The sequence below is a fragment of the Lolium rigidum genome, chromosome 5, assembly GCF_022539505.1.
Source record: "Lolium rigidum isolate FL_2022 chromosome 5, APGP_CSIRO_Lrig_0.1, whole genome shotgun sequence".
In the NCBI taxonomy this organism is placed as follows: domain Eukaryota; kingdom Viridiplantae; phylum Streptophyta; class Magnoliopsida; order Poales; family Poaceae; genus Lolium; species Lolium rigidum.
The window spans coordinates 182395540-182411320 of NC_061512.1; the positions used below are offsets into that span (position 1 = coordinate 182395540).

At 43.3% G+C, this 15781-nt stretch overlaps 1 pseudogene; it reads left to right on the forward strand.

The window, feature by feature from the left end:
- Positions 1 to 2211: 2211 nt before the first annotated feature.
- LOC124656800 lies at positions 2212 to 7673 on the forward strand (annotated as a pseudogene).
- The last annotated feature ends 8108 nt before the right edge of the window (positions 7674 to 15781 follow it).

Genomic DNA, 15781 nt, shown 5'->3' on the forward strand with positions numbered 1-15781 from the left:
GCATCAATGAGACAGTGGTTCTTACGTTTTTGTTGGTCTTTTGCGCCTAGGGAGGTGACCTGGCGGAACCGACTACAAGAGGTAATTGAGGATATCGTGCCAATTGATAACCCGAGTTTCGCCTCCTATGCCATGGAATCCTTGGGAGGTGTTGTGTGAAATCCATTTACCAAGAAATAAGCCAAGGGTTGGGATTTCTCATGCCAAACATCCCCACACACACACACACACAATTGAAACTTGTATTTGGCTGTTGGATCGAGAACAACTGTCTTCCATTGGTCAGATCCACAACTGTCATAGCCGTTACGGTGGACGTTGTTCCAGGTGTGCGGAACGAGAGGATTTTCAACATATTTTTATCCCCATGTCTTTTTATCGAATTGATGCGGAGCGACTTCGTGAGATATTGGTTTGTCAGTGGAAACCTAGTCACTTTCACTGCCCTTTGCCATTCTTCATAGTTTTTCGGATAAAATTATGAGATTATGATGGAATTATTTTGCGGCCTAATGTTGGGCCATTTGGACAATTAGAGTAGAGACAAATTAATCATTGAAGCCTAGTTTTCTCGTCAACCTGCTAATTGTAGTTTCAAAACACTTATTTTCTTGCAGCAGTGTTAGCCGCTCATAAAAACGAGGCACAACCAACAAAGGAGGTGATGCTTACGAAGCTCTTCTCCAACACTTACACTCCTTCAACCGTTTCTCAATTGTCTTCACAACTATGCTTGTTTGTTTTTGTCGGCTTGTGATATGTCAAACTTCTTAGTGTTTATCCTTTTGTTTCACCCTTCTGTTTTTGGTGCCAAGATGGCATCATCAGTATATTGTTGGCTCATTTCTTAGTTGTTGGGCTCTATTAATTTAAAAGAAGACAATTTGTGGCTTTTATGTAAAAGAAATGTCTATACTCGATCTCTTTTTCCTAGAGAATCATGATGATTTTTACAAAGCAGTGCATGAGTATTTAGCTAGTTAATATAGATTTGCCATATCATGTCCATTGGTAACTTTGCCAGGTTTAGTTCAAGGATAATGACTAGATAACCCAAAATATTAGATTGAAACTCATAAAAAAGTTGGGTAGCTATCACATAAACCACATAAACCATAGGAATGTTCAAGTATGACAAACCGTATTTGTGGTGGTAAGTAAACTCATAATTTGAAAACCTCCACGTTTGCCATGATTTTCCCCTTTGGCATACAACCCAAAGAAATCTTTATGAATCTTATATTTCATAACTATCTTGATTATACCAAATCTTGCGTATCTTATACAATGATCATATACGATCATGGCAAATACAATTAGTTAACACACATATTCGAAAATCATGACACATAAAATGTCATAAGCCTTGTATCGCGAACAAAACAAGCACGTGCTATCGTGATCTTGTGAGTGCCGTGTTACAGTTGTCAACCAAATAGATTGTTTCTAGATTCAGTACCAAAATTTTGACCAATGACATCGAGGCAACGTATCACGATGACGCGGAGGATATGGTCATTGATCGGCGTGCATTAATTTCTTGATAAAAACGAATATCGCTCTCTCTATATAAAATGTCATAAGCCTTTTCTTGCAAACAAAACAAGCACGTGTGCTATCGTGACCTTGCGAGTGCCGTGTTACCATGGTCAACCAAATAGATTGTATCTAGATCCACTACCAAAATTTTGACCAATGACATCCGGGCAACGCATCACGATGCCGCGGAGGATATGGTCATCGATCGGCGTGCATTAATTTCTTGATAAAAACGAATATCGCCCTCTCTATATAAACACCAGCAATCCGCCCTCTCTATATAAAGACTAGCAACCCACGGTACAAATCACAACCCCCTCTAAAACTTAGCCATGTATTATGTACGAGATTTGGAGTGCCCATAGTCTTAGAAAACCTTGCGAGGAAGGTCTTGGGGGAGGGGTAGTGATTGGGTATGGATTGAATCTACCCAACTTGCTTGTACACGAAAAGCCACATGTGACATGAAAGGCCATATAGTAGAAGCCGTTCCATAGGTACAAGGGAGTTGGATACGGCGTTGGCGACGGCGTAGTGCTGAGGGGTTGGAGGCGGCTAGCAAACAGGATCTGAATGGGGCTAGCCTAAGTGTGGGGTGGTATCACTTGTGCGTGTAGGTTGCGCGGCGGAAGCGTAGACGCCGGCAACAGTAGGCGTGACATGTTGACCGTGATGTCGGAGAAAAAGAAACGGCAGCCGTTGGCGGCGACGGTGGCGCTGGGTTGGGTGGCGGAGGCACAGGGCAGGGCGTTTGGGCGTGACATGCCGGCCACTGCGTCGGAGGAAGAGGAGAGGCAGCCGGCAGAAGAAAATTTTGGAACTGAGACCTCGAAGAGAAGAATCTACGCCACCGAGGCAAGAAAGCGTAAACACCAACACCTCAATCCGCCTGCCAAAACGCGGTTAGCCTCGATCGGCCGCTCCAAACGCTCCAAACGCTCCAAATCGGGCGGGCAGGCAAATGGGGAAACCCTAGCGAGGTTTGGGGTTAAATTGGCCACGATTTCTTCCCTCGGCGGCGCCGATTCTTCTCTTGGAGATCCCAGTTCCAAAAATTTCTTCTGCTGCCTGCCTCTTCTCTTCCTCCGGCGCAGTGTGCGCCATGCCGCGCCCAAACGCCCCGCACAGCGCCTCCGCCGCCCCACCCAGCGCTACCGTCGCCGCCGCCGCCCCCGCGTACAATGCCCGCATCAACGCCGCCGGCCCCGCACCCAGGCACCCTATTCCTGTTCCGTTCGACGGTCGCTTCCGACCTTTCGCCGTTCCGCCGCCGGCGCCGTATCCAGCGTCCTTCTACCAAATGAGACGCCCACCGGTATTCCCGCCCGCCGCTTTCCACGGTCCTCACGCATACCTGCCTCGCCCACCACCGCCGGGCGGATTCATTCCGTTCCCAGGCCCCCCATTCAACCCCTACGGTAAGTACGTTTGTTCAGTTACTGCAATGAAAATTGTTGATCTTTTTTTTTTTTTGAAGCAGCGCATGACTTGAATTAGATCGAAGAACAGGTAATTGTTGATCTTTTTTCTGTGGAAAAGAAAATCCCTCGGGGGTTTTGCAACCGGTCTCTCATCATGTTAAGATGGTTCTTGTCAACTTTTGGAATTATCATGTCGGATTAGATCAAGTCAGAGGGGGCCACAGATTCAGATTCGGTGTTAGATTTTAAAATAAATCTGGCTGCAATTTTTTATTATTATTTACCCGTTTACCTATGGCTGACTGCTTCTCTGTGACAGTATTTGGTTGTGCCGGGACACACTTCCCTACACGAAAGCGAGCCTCGTGTTTGTTTCAGAAGATCTAATGATTGTTCACGACCTTTGGTGTGTTTTCACGACCTTTTTTTTTAGATACCCTTGTTGTTGTTTGGTACTAATGGTTATTTTACATTGAATCAAATGCAGTTGCACATCATTTCAGTGGTCTAATTATTACATACTGTCGGCTTACTTTGCTTACTGAATTAGCATGCATAATATTGTGTATATATAAATATAATATGATGCATGCTATTTAAATAATATTGTGTATATATACATCATCCCACCGCGGATACATGCAAACTTCAAAGTAACATTCCTTAGGTCCATGCTATATCATTTCCATTTTTTGTTCAAGTCACCCCAGCCATTTTAATAAGCCATTGATAGGTAAACATATCTTGAAGCTATCCTATGGTCTGCATTGGTTATGGTAGCACGATGCCACAATCTCACTGAGTTTTGCAAATGAGCACTACAAACCTATTGAGTTCAGTTAGCTAATAATTTGTATATCTACCTAGATATGCCTCTAGGCTGCAGAAATCTGCCAACTTGAAAGTTATCATATATTTTGTTTTGCGTAAATGTCATTCTGACTATTTGTATATCTACCTAGATCTGCCTCTAGGCTGCAGAAATCTGCCAACTTGAAAGTTATCATATATTTTGTTTTGCGTAAATGTCATTCTGACTATTTGTATTGATAGCAAGATATGCATATAAGTTTTTTTTATAATTGGTAATTTACTACTGTATAAATTTGCACATATGTACAATATCTCTAAATTTTGCAATTAATAAACCTACCAATGCACCCTTCTGCTCAAAGGGAAGCTGAGAGTAATGACCAGCTTTACTCGTCCTTTTGATTGGAGAAGTACAGATTTTTCTCAGGCTATTCTGCCTGAAATTACTTGCATGTCTCAGCTGAATGATCTTATTATTTTCCCTTGTTTCTTGAACCTATTCATACTTTACTAACTATAGGTTGTTTTTGTTTTTGTTTGGTCGCTAACTTGATTTGTTTGTAAGGATAGCATTAGTTGCATTACGTGTTTGAATTACTGAAGGCTTACTAATATGGCAGAAGGAATTTTCTGTTTTTGTTTTGTCTACAGTACATCCTAGGTATATCACGCACTATCCTGTCTACCAACAGCCTCTAGGCTTCCCTCCAAGACCCATATATCCTCCCATTGGTGTATTCTCACATCAACGGCCAGCAGTAATTGATGGAACATCTGGCCCTGTAGCCGTGTCCAGACCACCTACCGTTTTCGCACCTGTTGCTCCAGCTGATGAACCACAGTTTATAGTATTTGTCGGCAAGATTGCGTCAACAGTGGACAGTGATTTTGTTCTTTCCCTTCTTCAGGTATTGTTGTTTTGCCTCTTATTAACTTATAGTACTTCCTATGTTCATAAGATGATCTCTTAGGATGGTATCACTAGAATAAGGTTGTGGGTTCAACTGACCTTGGAAGTCCGTTTAGGTTATGTCAAAGCATGTTATAGGATATTTATCATGGATAAAAGTTAGTTAATTTGAGCGTATAGAAGGAAAGTTTGGGAGGCATTAGATGCCATATTCTTTGGATCAGTCAAGTAGAAAGTAATGTGTATTTCCATCTTTTATGCTACAGGTCTGTGGAGTTGTAAAAAGTTGGAATCCACTCAGAAATCCCGATGGAACTCGTACTGCGTTTGGCTTTTGTGAATTTGATTCTGCCGAAGGCGGTCTTCGTGCAAGGCAGTTGCTCAACAAACTGAGCATTGATGGTCAAGAACTGGTGGTATGTACTCGGATGCATCTGCCTGCTATTTATGCTTGCAACATTTACTGATAAATATATAGATTAGGATATATGATTTCCTGGAATGAAGTTAACCCTTGTTCGAGTTATTATTATCATGATGGGGATATAATAATGATTTGTTAGTGCATCATATATCTCAATTTGTAGATATGCATGGTGACTTGGGGGCAGGGGAGCCATGGTAACTTGGGGAAAATAGGCCCACAGCTTTGTGGGGGTAGGGAGCCCTGGTGACTTGGGGAATTCGGGTGGAGTAGTGGGGAGCGGCTTGATGCACCTCTTTAGAGGCAGAAGGTCTGGAAAATGGGCCCATGTGGCAGTGAATGCATAGATGATTCTGACATGTGGGGCCCTAGGGGTATTTTTGTTATTTGATGCCGCACTTATAACTGTTAAATGGACGGAGAGCCGAGTGGTATATGTATAAGTGCACCTAACATAAGGGTGGCGATCTGCGTGAAAATTAAGGACTTAAGCTGAATTGGCTTCAAAACTTGTCGAGTTGATGCAAGGTTTCATTTAGTTAAGTAATTTATAGTGATCACAGTAATGATTTCTTGAAATTTTCAAGTGTTGGGACTTGGGAACCATACATGTATCTTGTGCATGTTACTAAAGTAGGATTGTTGCCAGAAGCCCAGAACTAGTAGTGATGTCGCTATTCTTCTGTAGTGTTTGTTAAAACAATTGTTGTGTAGATCATATAATACTTGAAGTCGGTAATATATGAAACCATCTTAGTGCTGCTGAATGATTGAGTTCAGCGAGCTGTCTATAAAAGGAAGTCTTAACCTTGTAAAATTGCTTACCATTAATGTTATAATACTTGAAAGCAACTCTGAACTTGTAGGTTCGTATTACAAAGTTTTAACATTTGTACCCTTTTTTTGGTTTATGAAGATTTGGTTACCTTTTTTTTTTGCCAATCATACATCGGTGAAGCCAAAGCATTTGAAGAAGTGAGTTTTTCCCCGTTTTGCTTTGTTTGCTGGAGCATTTTAAATTTCCTTTTGAAGCTTTGATTTGCAACGGTTTTTCTTTCCTTGGGTTCTCAGTCCAGTGAAATGCTTATTTTGTTCTCATCTATGCTTGTTTTATTTTGCTAAAATAGCTTAATGTCAACGAAGCAACAAAATTAGGGGAGAATACCACAGAACAGAATGCCAGAGAAGCAGAAACTGAAACAATGGATGGAAAGGTATGTTTAGCTGACAATGGAAATGACTCGTCAAGAGCTATTCCAGATTTAACGGAAATGGGAGCTGTTGTTGGTGGGCAGATGAGCAGTCAAGGGAAAACAAAAAGATGTCGGTATGACACAGAAGAATATTCTGACGCTGACAAGGATGCTATGCAAAAGATCCGTTTTATGATTGAAGACAGAATGAAGAGTAAATTGCAAGTTAGGGAAGATGGGGAAGTGTCTGAAGATGGAGAGTCTTCTCTGCAAATTAGGGAAGATGGGGAAGTGTCTGAAAATGGAGAGTCTTCGCTGCAAATTAGGGAAGATGGGGAACTGTCTGAAGATGGAACGTCTTCTCTGCAAATTGATGCAGTCTCATCAATGCATATCCCTATGGACTGGGAACCTACAGTTGATCACAAGAGGAAACGTCAGCATATGGAAAGTGAGTGTATTTTTTTTTGCTTTCTAATTACAATATGTTCTCCATATTCTAGTTATATCTTGAACCTGAATTTGTTTTTTTTGCTTCATTGGACAGGTGATGGGTTTCATAAGAGCAGTGATGAAGAAACGGGCATTGTATCTGTACCAGGTCTAGTTTCGGATAAGCAGGACAGCGGTGCCCCAGGAGAGAAGGTGGGTTTACAATTGCAAGCTCCATCCAAGTCAGGGAACGAGGAAACTTTGGATGCAAAACAGCTGCTTGCTGCTGTGCCTAAGACGAAGGAAGAACTGTTTGCTTATGAAGTTGATTGGGCAATTTATGATAAGGTGAAAAATAATTATCCAATCTTATTAAATTTTAGATTTCAGTACTTGAAAAAGATGTTTGATTTATGTAAATGCAAAAAGAGATCCAGTCAATTTATTGCCTTCAGGCGATGCTTTTACGATATTAGCTCCCATCACATTCTTATGACATCAAATACTATTTTCTGCAGCATGGATTGCATGAGAAGATGAGGCCTTGGATTTCAGAGAAGACCACTGAAATATTTGGCGAGGAAATACCAGAGTTCGTGGAGTATGTTGTCGCAGCCACCAAGGAGCATGTTGAGGCACCGAGAATGTTGGAGGCCCTTGCATCTCTTATGGACCATTCTGCAGAAAAGTTCCTCCTCTGGGTGTGGACGAAGCTGATATTTGAGATTAAGAAAGCCGAAACCGGATCATGAAAAGACTGAGGCCATGTCAGGTCAGCTGCTAACTGAGCTACTGACGTTCTGTATGTGTTTCCACAGTCGTTGCTCAGGGTGGTTGATGATTTTGAAGAAATTGGCGACGCTCAGCCATTCTTTCTTCTAGTTACCTCTGAGCTGCAGTTGAGTGTCAAAGTGGGCACTGCGTTCTCCTGGTTATCATGATAATGACACTACAGTGGAAGAAGTCTTGGAATTTATTCACTGCGCTGAAGTGTTGACCAATATAGCAGCATCGATAAGTATATCACACCTAGTGGTTACGTTAGGAATGCAGGCTGTTTGTCGGAAGATTGTTATGTTGTATATGCTTCATAGTCTGCTTGATATGTTTGAATTCATGCTTGTTCCCAGAAATTGACGGCCCAACCAGCGTTGTTGCAAGCAGTACGACACACACACACGATGTTACAAAAGGTGTCAACAACAAATTTGTAATGTTACTATTATAAAAATATTGAGAAGTAACACTAAATAAAAACAAAAAGAGCTCTATTTCAAAACTATGAGAGACAATATTCAGTTTTCTTATTCGGTTTTGATCTTAGAGCGGTATTGGAGCCATCAGTTGGATGGAGTTTAACGTAAAGCTCCTAGCAAGGGCTTTTTGATTTGCTTTTGCCCTAGGCAGATCTTTCTATATCAACATATCAGTGGAAAAATTGTAGGCAACTTCATAGGGTAGATAGACGTAGGCAACTTCCTAAGGTAGATAGACATACTTCCTGCGAAGACGGATTGCCTCACTGTAATCCCAATCTAGTGGGCAGGAACCTATTGCCCGATTTCCTAGGTCAACGTAAGTCACCTTTTCCTTTTCCTTGTTTTTGTCATGCCCTGATTTAGGTAATCCAGTTGAACTCGACACCGCGGGGGCATGTTAGTATGATAATGAGAAATGACCAACTTGATCGTGGTGAAGGCCAGAACCAACATTAGATGCATCCTTTGCATTCAGAGCTTTTATGTAGTTTTTGCTCCACGCCAATAGTTGGTGCCTATTTCCGCCTCTGCCATGGTTCTTGAAGAAGACAAGCAATGCTCTAGGATGCACACGGATTTGCCTCACTTTTTTTTTCTTAACCAACAAATATGCTACATGTTGCTAATTTTTGCGGCGTGCCTTGCATTTATTTCTTGCTAGTAAGGATTATCGTTCTATATAAAATCTAGCTAAAATAGAAAGATATCTTGTTAGTAATGGAGTATCATTGTATATAAATGGTAAGAAAAAATTCACATGAAAAATCACTGCTCTCACCTTCGAGAATCCTCGTACCAACAGTTTATACATGGAGTTCACGACAATGAAAATCTTTGAACTCAACATCGGCAAGAACTACATAGTGTAGAAGCTAGCATACTGCACATGAGCAAGATTTTGTCGGACCTACAACTTTAGCATACATAATCAACATCTACACAATACCATTATACACATGAGCAAGATTTATAAACAAGAAAATACTACACATTAATGCCAGCGGAATACACTAACAACTAACAAAAATCTTCCATACGGCCACAAAGTCTTCGATCTATCGCCATACATGCACATAATTCAGAACCGACAAGCAATATGAGTCATACGACTACTTATCTGTCACATCCACTACTCAAATTAAAATCTACCACTAGTTCAAATATCTTAGCTACAAGCTCTAGGGTTTGCAGTACCCAGTGCCATCGGAGGAATGGAGACGGCCACGACCAGCTCGGAGAAAATGAGGAAGCCCGCTTGCAACCGTTATATGGCAGTGATCGACATTGATGGCGCCACTTGCTCGTCGGTGAAGCTCCTCGCCGGACTGAGAGCTCAAATGGGAGGAAATGGTGGCACGACATTCGGCGGTGAGCCGAGCAAAGGTGAACATTTCTCCCGCCGACTTTCATATATATGGATCCAGATTTAAAAATGGATCAGACAACCAAACACCTGTTTTTTTTTATTGGATGCAAGAAAAAGTATGGACTTGCAACCAAACACGTCTCAATAATGGCCAGCCTCTCTAAAAATAAAAACAAGGCTAGCCCAGCCTAGCTGCAAGGCGTGCAGGCTGCAGCATAGCATAGCATGTGCACTGCAGTGTGTTCTCCGCCAATCGCTGGACGGCCAAACGTAGCAAGCAAGCGCGTCGCAGGTATTATCATTATGAGGAGCTCCTAAATAATCAATTTGGTATGTTTTGGAGGATAATTTTCATCCACTCCAACCCCTTTTAGAATTCCTATGGTTTTCCTATGTTGTACCAAACATCACTTATAAACCCTAAGGATTAAGGATAGCATGAATGCATGACACTCTAATCCTGCACTTTTCCTAATCTTATGTTTACATAATCTAGTAAATCATAGAGACCCAAAAAACGTACAAAGGAACAATTGATACAAAAGATACCGCGAGTAGGGATCCAAGGGTAATGACTTGTCGATAATCTCTAGAATTCTCTGTTTAAATAAAAATGGCAAACACTTCGCTATTTAGATAGACAATCGTACTTTAGGAACCAAGTTGCTCATATGCTCTGGAATCCTAGGATATTTAAGACATGCATGAAAAGTGAAAAAGAACCCACATAAATAGACTATTGTAGATTTATGTGGTAGAAAATATCTTTTTGCGTGAATGTCAATTTTTCATTAGACAATTTAGTTTACTGAAAGTCTTAAAGGTGTCTCAAATTTTATGGAAAAAAAATATATACACTGTCCACTAGAAAAACACAATTTCATGTAGCACAAGAATATTTAAAATTACCATGCTGGTCCCATTTAATATGGAAGATTGAATGTTAAACATCTATTATATACTAAAAGCAAAATACAGTTCTAATTAGAGACACCACGTTAATCCACATCATCCAAATTATCATGATGATTAGATCTAAAATTTACGGTTATGATTTAATAAAAAGAATATTAGTTACGTAACCTATGTGACACGATTTAGATGTCACGTCTACACGTGATAAGAAAAGAATGTTTGATCGTGACATTGGTGGTCAAGTAGCATATCCTTTTCCCTTGGAATAGTACCGTGTTGAGCTAGATCTCTTATTTTATGAAAAAAAAAACTAGATATCTTATTAGCTATGGGTATGTCTCCTTATAAAATTGGGCTAGTAAGTTGAAGGAAGCGGTGTGGGCTTATAGAACTGCTTATAAAAATCCTATGGGTATGTCTCCTTATAAAATGGTTTATGGAAAAGATCTACCTTTAGAACTAGAGCACAAAGCTTATTGGGCTGTAAGAGAACTTAATAAATATTTTAAACTTGCCGGTAAGAAAAGGTTGCTACAATTGAGTTCTCTAGATGAGTGGAGAAGTGAAGCTTATGAAAATGCTAAACTTTTTAAGGAGAAAGTTAAGAAATGGCATGATAGAAGAATTATTAAAAGAGAATTTAATGTTGGAGATAAAGTCCTATTGTATCGGTCTCGTCTCAGATTTTTTGCAGGGAAATTACTCTCAAAATGGGAAGGACCATATGTCATTGTGGAGGTGTATCGTTCAGGGGCAATAAAAATTGCTTCGCTGAAAGGTGATGCCACACAAGTGGTGAATGGACAAAGACTCAAGCATTATATTTCTGGAGATTCTTATAATGAAGATGTTGATGTTATTCGAGTGGTGACTCCGGAGACTTTCATCAAAGATCAAATTGATAGTTCTGCAGAGTTCGACTTTGAATAGGTAACAGTTTTGGTAGTAAAAAGTCTGCGTTTAACTTTCCGAACAATGTTTTTGCTGTTTTTAGAAAATATGAAAAATTACGAGATCGAATCGGAGCGGGGGAGACGCACGAGGGCGCGTCCCCACGTGGTGGCGCGGGCCCCACCCTGGCCGCGCCGCCATATGGGGACGGCTCCTCGGAGTCCCTCTCCCACTCGGGTTCGACCTGGTGCTTTCCTTTTGTCGTGAAATTTTTTGCTATATAATCCCCCGGACCCCCCGAGGTCTGTATATCGTCTTCTCGTCGTGTTTTGTTTCGAGCTGTTTTCTGCCAGGATCTGTTTTGATCTAGAAGCACCATGGTCTCAAACAACAAGGGCAAGGGGCTTTCGGAGGAAGATATTCAAGATCCCGAGTGGAAAGAGATGGATGAGAGTGTCAAGGAAGAGTGAAGAATATGTCATCAATAAAAAGAGAGCGGCAAGCTGTTGGGAGTAAGCCAATCTTGGTGGGATCGGTTAACACTCGACGTTCTTTTTCTCATAACTTGCAGGGACCCTTACCACCTGCTCCTAGCCTCAACTCTTTCCCTGCTGTGGAGGAAGCTTTACGGGTTACCGATGAGTTTTGTGATCAATACCGTGTTCTGAGAAGGGAAGTGGAGATACTTCGGGAGGAGAATAACCGACTTCGCAGAATGCTAGAGCGGTTCCTCACTCCCATCAGGGTCGTTCCACCATCACCACCGAAGGAGTAATTCATCATTGGTATTGGCACCCCCTTGGTTTGTTCCAAGCTTGGGGGAGTGCCGCGGTATCACATCATCACTATCTTTTACCTTTTTACTCGTCAAGTAGTGTCATATCATGAGTAGGGAAGTTATCATATAAGATGGTTTGCAGTGTGGAAGTATCTCTCTTTTAGTTGGTTATCTATGTATCCCTTGGTGTGAGTTATCGTTATGGAATATTAATGAGAAGTTTTATCATTTACATTTTGCACACCTTATTTTAGTTTGCAATTTCTGTTATATGATTGATCTTGTTGTTAGTATTGGCATCACTTTGGGAGCATCAAGTAAATCTATTTGGTTTTGACAAACTTAGCATTGGTCAACAGCAACATTACTTTGAGGCTTAAGTAGAAAAGAGGGAAATACATGTAGATATATTATTTCATTATCTTTCTTTCTTGTTAGCTAATGAGCTTAGTATTTTGAAGTTAAAATTGTTTGTGCTTACAAGGAAGATGCATGATTGTTTCTATCGCATGTATATTTGTTTGTTTCCCTCAACTCTTATGCTTGCTAACCAACCTTGCTAGCCAAAGACCTGTACTGAGAGGGAATGCTTCTCGTGCATCCAAAGCCTTAAACCAAAACCCCTGCCATTTGTGTCCACCATAACTACCTATTATGTGGTATTTAGCGCCACTCCAAGTAAATATTTCATGTGCTACCTTTAAACAATTCAAAAGTTATTAGTTCTTATTTGTGTCAATGTCTTATAGCTCATGAGGAAGTATGTGGTGTTTTATCATTCAATCTTGTTGGGCAGACTTTCACCAATGGACTAGTGGCACATACGCTTATCCAATAATTTTGCAAAAAGAGCTGGCAACGGGGTTCCCAGCCCCAATTAATTAACTTTCATTAATAATTCTCTTCACATGTTTTGCCCTGATTCATCGATAAGCAACTTAATTTTGCAAATAGACACTCCTCCATGGTATGTGAAATGTTGGAAGGCACCCGAGGATTCGGTTAGCCATGGCTTGTGAAAGCAAAGGTTGGGAGGAGTGTCATCCATAAATAAAACTAAAGTACATGGGTAAACAAAGGAGAAGAGGGATGATCTACCTTGCTGGTAGAGATAACGTCCTTCATGGGAGCCGCTCTTTGAAAGTCTGTTTGGCAAGGGGGTTAGAGTGCCCACTACCATTCGTTGACAACAACAAACACCTCTCAAAACTCTACTTTTATGCTCTCTATATGATTTCAAAACTTGCAAAGCTCTAGCACATGATTTAATCCCTGCTTCCCTCTGCGAAGGGCCTATCTTTTACTTTTATGTTGAGTCAGTAAACCTATTTCCCTCTATCTCAAGCAAGCTGTCGTTGCCTAATCGATGGTACCTCGGAGGAGGGATCCTCACGAGGGGGAGAAGAAGTAGGGGCCATAGGGCGGAGTGCACACGGGACGGTGGTACGCGAGTTACCCAGCTTCGGAACACCTGCACGATGACAGGGCCTACCGCTGCTTGTCCGGAATTATCCGGGCGCTTTGCGTTGTTACAATGAGTTGTGGTTGTGCCTCTAGGGCTCCCGTGGATCCGGCTTATAAAGGCGCACGGATCTAGGGTTTACATGGAGAGTCCTAGCCGGATTACGGATAACCTAACTACGGTACAATATCTTGCCGTGCACGTCACGGATCCGCCTTCCATATACGTCGTACTTGGATCCGGGTTCCTCATGGGCCTCCATGGATCCGGGTTACTCCTAATGTCGGTACGGATCCGGCTTACCGATCCTGGGCTGGACTTCTTCCTTCATGATCAACAAGCAATCGGGCCGCCCGATGGGCCACATGCCTCATCACCATCTCGTGGGCCACCCGAGCTTGCCGGATCTAGGCACCGTCGATGGTACACCCATGAAGTATACCCACAACAAGTAGCCCCCGCAGTTCTCCGAGTTTCTCCCTGCAGTTTCCGCCTTGCTGGTCCATCATGATCTCCGGCAAACGTTGGTAACGCGGAGAAACTTGAAGAGCTCCAACTTCGCATTTTCTTCTTTCCCCAACTATTAGTCGGAAATGCTCTCATCCCGCGGGACTTCATCCATCGACATTCCAAAGAACATTTCCGGGTTACTCCCTGCTCGTGAATGAGAACTAACTTATCCTCACGCAACTACCCGGAATCTTAAAAGACTCAAACGGTTCCGCCAATTCTGGCGCCATTTTCGCGCGATTTCCGTGGTAACTTATCTCTAGCCATTTTTACCGTTAGGGTTTGGGACACGTGTCGCGCATCCAACGGTGCGACGCTTGCGTTCCGACCACAGGATACGAGCACGAATCTTATCCCTTCAGCCTATAAATATCCGCCGTCGAGGCCCTTACCCTCATTCACCCCCCTTCTCACCTCTCAGCCGAGCGCCGCCCGTGAGCTCTTCCTCCGCCGTGCCGGATCCTGCCGGAAAAGTCGCCGGAGCATCACCGGAGCGAGCCCACCACCGCAGTATTCTTCGTGTTCTTAACTCCGGCGAGCCACCGCGCGGAAAACTCATCGCCGGCGACTCCAACCACCGCGTCCGCCATTACAGTAAGTCCTCGAGCTTCATCTTCGCGCCGTAGTTGGTAGGGGTGAACTTTGGGGAAGACGATGTGGGATCCGACTAAAGTAAGTTTCCGCCAAACTCTTTTTTCTCAGATGTCTTCAACGACTCCGCCTCCGACCTCGGAACCGATCATGGCGACCCCGATCTCCTCCGCCCCTCCTCCCTTCGTTCCAGTCCAGCTGGATCCTTCAAAGGATTCCGGCAAGGAGGCCGAGGGGACCTCTGCTCACCCGGAGAAAGCTTCCGGGGCGGGTCAAACGGAGCACCAGGCGGAAGAGGTCACGAAAAAATCAAAAGCTCGGAAGCGAGATTCTGAGGCTAAAGGAAAGTGGTGGCCCTGTACCACCACCGAGATGGAGCTCAAGAACCTCGAGTCGGAGGGCTTTCTGCAACCCGGAAGCTGGAGGTCAGTTCCAAATGAACTTGCTCCGGCTCCGAGGGACGATGAGATGGTGCTGATGAAGGCGCTGGTAGAGCGCGGATTTTCATTTCCGCCTTCGGACTTCTTCCCCGGAGATTCGGAAGACGTATGGACTCCAACCCCACAACATATCTCCAAACAGCGTCCTCGCCATCAGCAACCACGTCGCCCTCTGCGAAGGCCATCTCCGGGTAACCCCCGAGATCTCTCTCGTTCCAATATTTTTCTCTGTCAAGAAGGAGAGGATCCGGCAATCTGCCGAACTTGCTACATGCGGATCCATCACCTTTATGCTCCGCCCGGGCCGCGTCTACCCCCCAACCGACCGCCACGAATCCGCAAGGTACTGGTCCGGGGGTTTCTTCTACCTGAAGGATGTCTCCGACCCCGCGAGTGAAAAGAAACTTCCAGTTTTTAAGAACTGCCCCGCCACCGAGCTTCCGTCATGGACGCACTGCCCCCACTTCTCCGACTCGCCTCAACTGACCCGCGCTGTTAGGCGGATCTGCAAGCTCACGGAGGAGGGGCTGACGGGGAAGGATTTAACCCTTTCCTGGTTCACCAAGCGGATCCAGCCGCTGCAACGCAGGGACCGCCTGATGTTTGAATACACAGGGCGCGACGATCCAATGCGCGCCACCAAAGACAATCTTTCCGCCGACGCCATCGACAAGAGGATCCGGGTCCTCCTCAAGATCTCACGTGAACTCCATGTTCACGTATGCAACAAAGACATCCATACAAATGGATCCGGAACCGCGGTACGTCGTCTTGACTTTGGTTCATTGTTTTTCTTCAAACTTTTTCATCTAAGTGTTAACTTTGTATTAGCTCGAG